At 38.4% G+C, this 6659-nt stretch overlaps 1 pseudogene; it reads left to right on the top strand.

Moving 5' to 3' along the window:
• Positions 1-343: 343 nt before the first annotated feature.
• On the top strand, positions 344-6649 carry LOC149011009 (uncharacterized; annotated as a pseudogene).
• The last annotated feature ends 10 nt before the right edge of the window (positions 6650-6659 follow it).

Raw genomic sequence — 6659 nt, 5'->3', positions numbered from 1 at the left:
ACCACCATGAACCGAGGTTGGGGTATTTTATTCACAACAGCATCCAAAATGCAAATTTCTTGCTGGAATCATGCATACTAGGGCTTCGTAAAATTGTGCCGGAGCTTTAATCTACAAGTAAATAGCCTGGTCACCAGTCATGCAACTGTTCTTAGGAACAATTGTTCAGTCTTGACATACTTTATCTTTTCAAGATGAAAATGAAAGAAACAAATTTAATTATTAAAGGTTAATTTTCTATCACAAATCTCTGTGTTCCTAAATTTCTAAATTATTTATGTAGCATTTGCTGATTTTAACTATTCAACAGGGGTCATTGTACATTAACCTGTTGTCAGGTGGATTAGTTGAATAATGGATGTACCAATAGCAGATGCGTTCGATGCTAATCACAAGCCCACTGCAAGCATACTCCAGGTTCGATCTGAACCCAAACCCTTTCGAGTTAGCAGGATAGTTTGTTGAAATTTTGGTAATTTTGTTAGCTTTATAGCAGATCTGATCTTCATAACCATGTATGCTCCAGAAAAACTTCAATCTTGATAGGCAATTGGGTAATCATAACACAGTGACCACTTATCCAATGCAACATATTGATTCCCGTGCACCTAACCACAGCATCTCGGTTTCTATATGCAACCCTTTCTTCAAGACACAAGTAGCAACTACAGGCCAAAGCTTGCCTGCTACTGCTCTGAATCAACAACCATTTGGAGGAATTCCGGTTACCACAACACATGCAATTTTCCCTGCTAATGGGTCCATTGATCCAAGGTAATATATCATTTCTTATCTGAGGAATTGGTATGGCAGGTTTTCATTCTCCTTGCATGCTGAATTGAGTTTTTTTTTTTTTTTTTTTTTCTTTTCCAGGAACATCTCAAAGCCCACAGGGGCTCAAATGAAAGATCTTTTATGGTGGTTCTGTATTAGTTTATGATGATGTCTCTCCTGAGAAGGTATTTTGCTCTCCTACTATCCCCATCCCCGGGAAGACTACTCCCCCCCCCCCCCCCCCAAAAAAAAAAAAAAACCCAACAACATAGAACCATGTAGAGATAGGCGGGCCGTTTGTTGGTCAATTTGCTAAAAAAACATCGTACTCTGTATATAAGCTCAATCGATTATGTTTTTTGCTGGAAACGGAACTTCTATAACAAACCAAAGACCTCAAGTGCCAACACCAACCGTAAAACCAGCTGGGATAGAAGCTGCGCATGAGAACCAGTCCCTTCCAAGACCTCCCTCTGTTACATCACAATCTCGTGCTCAATCTGGTAGCGGGTCCAGCAACAGTGATGAAGGGATGGCCGCAAAATCAATAGGTACTTTGATAACTCCTAGCAGCAGCCAATCTGAGGCTCCTATTATGGGTACTCTAGTGTCATCTGCTTCAACAACTCTCATGCCAACAGGTAATTTTTTATATGTTATATTATATAAATCTATACTCTGGTTGTGGGTTGCTTAAGCTTCCAGTTTGACCTTGTATATATACACGGTTGTTGATGCATTCGATTCTTTTTTGGCGCCAAATGGAACTTCCTGAGAAAACTTGTTTTATGTATTTCTAAGCTGGGTGGTGGTATTATTTTGAAGTTCCATCAAATAAACCCTTTCTTGTCCATTCAATGCAGGATTCTGAGCGTGGCTCCTTACAGCCCTAACAACAAATCTACAGAAAGCACCACAGCAGCATCCTTGTCCTTCACAACTAGCAAGGAGCAGTCATGGTGTGTGGCTAATTGAGATAAAAGACTTTTTGATGCCAAGTAGCATACTGCACAAGAGATGGAAAGAAGCTGAAGAATGGTTCTTCTCCTTTCCATTTTCTTCTCTTTATATTTAAGCCCTATATTGGTGCTCACTTCTTAGGAAATTATGAATTAATATTTGTTGTTCCATTGGCCTATAATGAAGGTGTTGTCACAAAAAGGTTCCGAGAGAAAGAATCCAATTCAAATAAAGAAAACTCAAGAATCCCGTTTTTGAGGGTCTCTGTCCAGTTTTGATCAACCTCTTCATCGGATGGTCATCCAGTGTCTGATTGAGCCGATTTTTGGAGGAGAGCTTCAAGACTTCTTGATCTTCAAATCCAACGGTGGGATTGTTCATTGGAGATCTCTAAGTTAGTCCGATTTGTATGTCAAAACACTCCTTGTTTAAGTCAGATAGGAACTCTGAGTTTGATTCAAACTCTGAGTTTAATTAATCTATAAAAGGAGAACAAATTCCAGCAGAAGAAGAAGGACGTTTTGAGGAGCTTGGGAAGAGCGTGGAGGTTGAACCAGAAGACGTTGGTTGGCTTTGGAGATCTGAAGCTTGGGAATAATCTTTTGTTTTCTGAACAAGAAAGAAAGTGAAAGAGAAGGAAGAAGAAGCAGCAGAAGAAAAGAAGGGAACATGGTTGTATGGTTTTTTTAAAGAGAGAAAACTGAAAAAGATTGAAAAGAGAAAAAAAGAGTTGGAGAAAAAGATAAACAAGTATTGTTACCATGCATCTTACACAAGTTGAGGTAACCCGTATTCACAAGTTATTGTCTATTATTTTCTAGGTTATGTTTAATGATGAAGAACCTAGATCATGAATGTAATTTGGGGAACTTGAATTATTGGTTTACATTGTGACCTAGCAAGTTGGAGCTTGTCTAGGGGGTTGGTGTCCTTGTCTGAATTGCATTTTAGACTATAGCAGGGATTGGTGTTCCTAGACTGTTGTAGCAGTCAAAATATCTAGGATTGTATTGAGTAATATACGAAACCCTAGGTAGGGTATTACTCCGTGGATGTAGGCAATTTGGCCGAACCACGTAAACTCTGGTGCATTGCGTTTTTTTGTTTATTTTTCTTTGTTGCACATATTGGAGTGCCTTGATTGCAGAGTGGTGGTACATTGTCTGGTAGACCCAGCCACATAGTGGTGTGTGGTGGACGTGTCCTTGTGCAGTTGATAGCTACGAGAATGTTCTAATTAATTTTGTTTTGAGATTAAAGAAACTTCACATTGAAGTGAATTTTTGAAGACACTGATTCACCCCCCCCCCTCTCAGTGTCAATCTGGGAATAATAATTGGTATCAGTGCCAGGTTCCCGTGAAGAGAAGTGTAATCACTTCGGGATTTGATCAGAGAGTTTGTAAGAATGGCCACAAGTGAAGGCAGCTCCAAAGACTTTGGGAAAGTTCCTATTTTTGATGGTACAGGATATGTTTTTTGGAAAAGAATAGTGCAGATATACATTGGATCTCTAGGGTATAATGTATGGCAGTCTATGATTAATGGCTATGAGGAACCAGTAGCTCCGCTTATAGACAATGAGGCAAAAAGGGCTTATGCACACAATCTCAGGGCTTTAAATGCTATCATGCATTGGCTGAATGAAGAAGTCATGGCTAAAGTAATGGACTGTGATACAGCTAAAGAAGTCTGGGACAGGTTGATAAGCATCTATGAAGGGGACATCAAAGTTAAGAAAGCCAAATTGCAAATCTTCAGAGCACAATTTGAAAGTCTTAAGATGACTGAAGAAGAAGACATAGACAGCTACATGGTCAAAGTAAATGAGGTTGTAAACTCCATCAGAGGAGTTGGAGAAAAAATTGAAAATTATGTGATATGTTAGAAGATTCTCCGATCTGTGCTTCCCAAATATGACTCCAAAGTCTCAGCCATTGAAGAAGCCAAGACTTGGATACAATCACTCTTGATGAAGTACATGGAACACTTAAAACCTATGAGATGAGAACTGAAAAGGGCAAGTTCACAGAGAAGGAAGCAGCATTCAAAGCAATGAAGAAGCTAAGGGTCAAAGAAGAAAAAGAATCAAGACTACGATGATGAACTTATAGCTTACTTAGCTAGAAAGTTTAAGAAAGGAACAGGTAAACACAAGGGAAAAGCACATTTTAAGTGCTTCAGTTGTGGTGGAATAGGACACTTTGCCTCTAAATGTCCTAAGAGAGGAAACATAGATGAAGAGGAAGATGAAGAGGAAGAGAGAAATGATAGGAAGGGAAAGAAAAAATTCTTACCAAAGAAAAAGAAAAGCCATTTCAAAAGGAGAAGTCTTTTGACTAAGAATGAATGCTACTCCTCTGAAGAGGAATCAGATGAAGACAATGACTCAACTGATGAGGTTTTATTTATGGCTATTGAAGATGATGAATCACCTCAAACTAAAGAAAAGTCTGATGATAAGGAAGACACTGAAGGTGAAATTGATTATGTTGGTGAGTTGTACTCTGCCTTGCTTGATCTCAAAAAGAAAATGAAGAAAAATAGAGAAATGAATAATCAACTTGAAAATTCTGAGATAACAATCAAGGAGTTGACTGTCACAATTAGTGAATTGGAGCATGTTATAAATGACTCATCATCTTGCCTCTCTCTCAAGTGTAAAGAGTGTGAAGAACTTGAGAAAGAAGTTGGAAGGTTAAAATCAGAACTTGAAGGAGAACAAAAGAGGAGTTATTTAGAAGCTATCACATCATCCACTCCAATTACATTGAACTTTAAGGACAAGACAGTTGTAAATCAAGTGACAGGGACTACTCATTTTACTTCTACTTGGGGAAGAGATAAGGTACTAGATGAGATCTTGAGTGTTCAGAGGTCACCTCATATTAAAACTAGTCTTGGATACTCAAAGGGGGAATGTTCAAATGTAAATAAGACCAATGGAAATAGAAATACAACAAATCCAATGAGTCTTGATGAGGAGCACCAAAAGAATCCATATATTGGGAAGACCAAGCCAAAGATGAGTAAAGAAGGCTATACTGGAGCTTATCATAAAACATTTAATGGTCAAGGCTTTAATGGGTATTGTTATGGATGCAACAACTTTGGACATAAAGTGGCAAACTGTAGAAGACAAAACAAGGTTGTGGCATTCAACAACATAAACAGATTTGCTCCATTGGATAAGGTTAAAATAGAATGCTTCATGTGTTTCAAGTTGGGACATATTGCAAGGTATTGTTGGACTGCTCTTCCTTCACAGAAGGAGATAAACCTTCCCCAAAAAGCTAGCTCAAAGACATGCACAAACAATTCAAAGAAAACCGAGGGAACCTATTGATGTATCAGATAAAGCAGTTTGGGTTGAGAAAGGACAAAAAGGAAAAATGATAAATTCCTTGGTAGTTCAAACAGCTTTCAAGGCTCATAGTAGTAAGGCACCTTGGATTCTTGATAGTGGGTGTTCCACACATATGACAAGTGACAAGAATAGGTTCTCAAGCCTTGATGTAGTGAAATGTGGTTCAGTGAGATTTGGCAACAATGATGGGGCCAAGATTGAAGGTAGAGGCTCAGTTAAGCTGGATGAAGGAAAGTTAAAATCAAATAATGTTCTATATGTGAGTGGGCTCAAACACAATCTTCTTAGTGTGAGCCAAATCTGTGATGGTGGATATGAAATTCTTTTCACTAAAGAAAGTTGTGAAATCAAAAAGCCGAAAAATGGCAAAGCATTGGCTTTAGGAACCAGAACAACCGGAAACTTATATGTCTTATCAAACAGGTGCATGGTGAGTCAAGAGGATGAAAGCTTGTTATGGCATAGGAGATTGGGGCATATAAATTTCAAGAATCTTGCCAAGCTCATTAAAAGGGAAGTTGTGAGAGATCTTCCAAAGATTAAAAGGCCTTCAAATCATGTATGTGGTCCATGTCAAAAAGGGAAGCAAACTAAAGCCACTTACAAGCCCAAGGAATATCACATATGCAGCTCCCTTGATTTAATTCACACTGACTTATGTGGTCCTATGAGAACAGAAGCTTTTGGAGGAGAAAGGTACTTCATGATTTTCATTGATGAATGCACAAGAATGACTTGGGTATCCTTTCTAAAAGAGAAGACACAGGCATTGGACAGCTTTATAGCTTTCAAGAAGCTAGTTGAAAATGAAACAGGGAAGACTATAAAATGCCTAAGATCAGATCAAGGTAAGGAATATACATGGAGAAAATTTTCAAAATTTTGTAGTGAGCATGTTATAAAAATCCAACATTCAGCTGCTAGGACTCCACAACAAAATGGAGTAGTGGAAAGAAAGAATCGAACTGTTCAAGAGATGGCAAGAACAATTCTCTCTGAAAGTAATATATCAAAAATGTTTTGGAGAGGAGTCTACAGTTCAGTCTACATCTTAAACAGATGCATGGTGGGACCAAATAAATCAAAAACTCCATATGAAATGTGGTACAGCAGGAAGCCAACTGTGAAGCATTTTAGAGTTTTTGGGTCCAAATGTTTCATCAAGAGAAAGGAAGAGAATTTGGGAAAGTTTGATGACAGGGCTGATGAAGGTATCTTTTTGGGGTATTCTTCTAAGAGCAAGGCATACAGGTGCTTCAACAAAAGACTTCGAAAAGTTGTAGAAAGCTCAGATGTGAAGATAGATGAAAATCTACCTCAGCCCAAATTTGTTGCAACTGAGGACTCAACCTTGGACAATGTTGAAGATAATGAAGAGTTTGAAAATGAGACTCCACATGGAGTAGAGTCCGATGAACATGAGTCTGATGTTGAACCAGAAAGAGATGGAAGACCCAAGGATAACAAATGGAACAAAGTGCATCCTCTTGATCAAATCATTGGCACATTAGATGAAGCGATACAAACAAGAAAGCATTATATGGCTTGAAACAAGCTCC

Source organism: Hakea prostrata, chromosome 7 (genome assembly GCF_041222555.1).
Source record: "Hakea prostrata isolate BN-2017 chromosome 7, UWA_Hpros_2, whole genome shotgun sequence".
Classification (NCBI taxonomy): domain Eukaryota; kingdom Viridiplantae; phylum Streptophyta; class Magnoliopsida; order Proteales; family Proteaceae; genus Hakea; species Hakea prostrata.
Note: the sequence above shows the minus strand (reverse complement) of the source record. Positions and strands in the feature narration are given on the sequence as shown.